General features: G+C 53.8%; 1 long non-coding RNA gene across 1 annotated transcript; it reads right to left on the reverse strand.

The window, feature by feature from the left end:
• Positions 1-112: 112 nt before the first annotated feature.
• On the reverse strand, positions 113-3,055 carry LOC139076968 (uncharacterized). Its single transcript, XR_011529050.1, has 2 exons — positions 2,911-3,055; positions 113-2,794 (listed from the first exon to the last, which is right to left on the reverse strand). It is a non-coding gene; the product is annotated as an uncharacterized lncRNA (long non-coding RNA).
• Between the last annotated feature and the right edge of the window lie 211 nt (positions 3,056-3,266).

Genomic DNA, 3,266 nt, shown 5'->3' on the forward strand with positions numbered 1-3,266 from the left:
ATGAGGCTTGATCCGATGTCCACAACAACACAACAGTCTCACACTCTGGGCTTTCCTGAGCCTAGAGCCTCTGAAAACTGGTACACAACAAGTAAACATGTTTTACTCCGAAGTGTCTCCAGTCAGATGAACTGGCTAGGGGTCTGTCTCTAGAATTAACTGCCTGGTTACCAGAGTTCTAAATCTGTTGGGGTCTATCGCCAAGGAAGTGAGGTCACTTTTTCAAGATTCCATTACCTGGGCTGCTTCCTGTAATCGGACCTACCCAAACCACCCCCATGTCTTCTTCTTAACTCTACATGAGGAGCTTCCACAGCCCCAGCCACAGCTCCCTGGGAATGTGATGAGGGTCCCAGCTTTGAGGAGGCAGAGCAGAATTCAGACCTCCTTTATCTTACCAGTTCTCTGTCCTGGAAAACTCATTGTGCCTCTCAGGGCCTCCCCAGTCTCCAAACCTGCCCAAGGGGAATCCGCCTAGAATCTACTTGCTAGGGACATCATCAGGTGTATATGAAATAATATCCATACCACCTGTGAGGTGGTGTCAAGTGCAAGGAATGCACAAACAAAGAGATGGAAGAATTACGAGAAGGGATGTAGCATGAACACCACTCAAACCAGGCCTGGGTTCAGCAATGCGCTATTGCAACAGGCACTTCCTCTCTTGGCCTCATTTCAATGTCAGCACAAGGAGAGGGTTGATGAATGAAATCCAGACACTGTCATCCTCTGGATTCAAACCTCTCCATTGTTTCCTCTTCTGTTTAGAAAGAGACCCAAGAACCTCATCTTGATCTGTGAGGTGGGCAGCCTTCACCGTGGCTCCCAGAGATCCCCACCCGTGGTACACACATCCCTCACAGATTCCTGTGTGACCACTGAGTGCTTAGTGACTGGCTCTCGCCAATAGAACACAGCCAATGTGGACGAGTGCCATGTCTAAATTTTAAACACAGAAAGTCTCTCACTTCTTTCTTATTCCCTCTCTTAAGTTCCGTCTCTCTCTCTTTCCCGTGTCTCTCTCTCTCTCCTGTCCCTGAGCTGTGGAATCAAGCACACACGTTTTGAGCTGCCATACACAGAGGCCCACATGGGAGAGAACCAAGGCAGCGCCCAGGCCAACAGACAGAAAGGAACCCATGCTCTGAGTCCAAAGTGCACCTCGACTCCTTTGAGTGAACCTGAGAGGAAATCCTCTGCCAGTCGAGCATCACTTGAGGCCGCGGCCGTGGCCTTGAGGCATCTCGAGCAGAAGAACCAAGCTAATCTATGTCTGATTCCTCAACCACAAAAATTGTGAGATATGAGGCATTTGCCGTTTACAGATGCAAGGCACTGGAACCGTGATTTCAGGCCCCAGGATCTGGCCCTGCCCTCCGCCGCCTCCTCTCTCCCCCCAGGCTCCCTCCAGCCACACTGGCCATCTTTCTCACATCCTCTGGCCAAACCCTCTTCTGCCCATGAGTGTCTACAGCAGGGGTGCCTTCTCCCTGACACGCCGCTCCCAGACTTGTGCAGGGCTGGCTCCCTCTTGTCATTCTGGTCCCAGGAAATGTCGTCCCAGTGAGGCCTTTCAGACCCCTACCCGGTGACCCCCGGCCCTCCCTCACAGGGCCCTGAATGTCCCCTCAGCACTGGCTCTTTCCCCTCTCGTGTCTTTGCTTTCATGCTTTTGTCCTTGTCCCCTCCAGAGTGTGAGCTCCTGACCGGCAGGGACCACTCAGTCACTGTCAGCCCTGCACTTACACCCACCTGAGCACCTGGCACAGGGTGAGTGCTCGGTGCACAGTCGCTGAGTGAAGAATTGTGAAACTCGTGTCCCCTCCTCCTGCTCTTCACCAAGTCAGACTGCGGGGAGGACCGCTAGTACCAGGAGGAGTGAGTTCTCTCTGAGGCGGGGCACAGCCGGAAAGGCCTCTGCACGGCTATTCGCTGCTCCAGCAGCTGAGGCAGGCTGAGTGGGCACCGTGTAAGTTTAAGAAGTCAGCAGAGGGACTGGATGCACACAGCCTGCGCAATGACACCACCAGTTCACTTAACATCCATCACCGAAAACAGAAAAGTAAGTGTTTGCTTGTGATGAGAAGTTTAGCTTCTTGGTTCTTAGCAATTTTGAAATGTACCACACAGCAGTGTTAACTTAGGCAGTGCTGTGTGGCAATTACATCCCAATAGAAGTGACAACAGTGAAAACCCAACCTCATTGGGCACCACTGACGCTGGAGGCTGCCTGCCCCCTGGTGGCCAGCACCAGCACTGCAGCCCTGGCAGAAGCCACCAAACAGGAAGTCTCTTTGGGTGTCCTCAAGGCAGAGGCTCCCCACTGTCCCAGGGGTAAAGGAGCAGGACCTGCAGGCTTCCAGGCCATGGGAGGAACCTCAGGAGCCTCCCTCTCCCTCATCTTTCTGTCCCTCCACTTGGGTGTCCTCTTTTCTCAGGAGGCATCCTAACCTCAGCCAAGCAATGATTCCCCTCTCCTGCCAAGTGAGGACCCGGGAGTCCAACAAGGACTGGCCTTGTCCCTGGACTCTGGACTCAGTGTACAGTGCTCTGGCATGTTCTTCCTTATCCCAGGTTCTCATCCACCCGAACCCCCAAGCCTGTCTCAGTTCCTTAGGATCTCTAGGTTGTGGGAAAGCATTTTCTCAGGTGCTCAGAGCACAGGGCGTCATCGATGGAGAACCAAGGGCCACAGACACTTCGTGAGCATCATACGGAACCCAGGGAGTCACCCACTGGACACACTCCACTTTACACAGGAGGACACTAAGGTCTTCTCTCCTCTACCCAATGTCTACACAAGAGGAGAACGGCTCCTCAGAGTAGCAGCTGCCCACAGAAGTGGACTCCAGCTCTCCAGTCCTGTGCCCTCCAGGCTGGGTCAGGGATGCCCTTGGAACAGGTACACACCTAGAAACCTCAGGGATTCTTCGGTCCGTCTCGGGCCTTCTGGGCATGTAGCCAGGAGGATGGATGCTACTGCCTATGGCACAGCTGCCTCCGACTGCTTTCTCCGCTGGCTCTTGTCACTTCCCTGGTGTCTGCTCTTTCCTGGGGTCCCTGTGTGGTCCACACAGGAGAAATCGGTGTGAGAGTGCCTGTGCATGAGAGGATGCAACAGGAAGATGGCCCCAAATGGAGAGGGGCAGGCAGGGCTCCCCTAGGACCTTAAGGTTTCTCATTTCCAAAGAAAACCCGAAGGGAAGGGGTTGAGCCTTGCCCAAGGAAGCCAGAGCCCTGCCTGATCTTCTAGATTCCAACTCCCT

This window comes from Equus przewalskii, chromosome 18, assembly GCF_037783145.1.
Source record: "Equus przewalskii isolate Varuska chromosome 18, EquPr2, whole genome shotgun sequence".
Taxonomy (NCBI): Eukaryota; Metazoa; Chordata; class Mammalia; order Perissodactyla; family Equidae; genus Equus; species Equus przewalskii.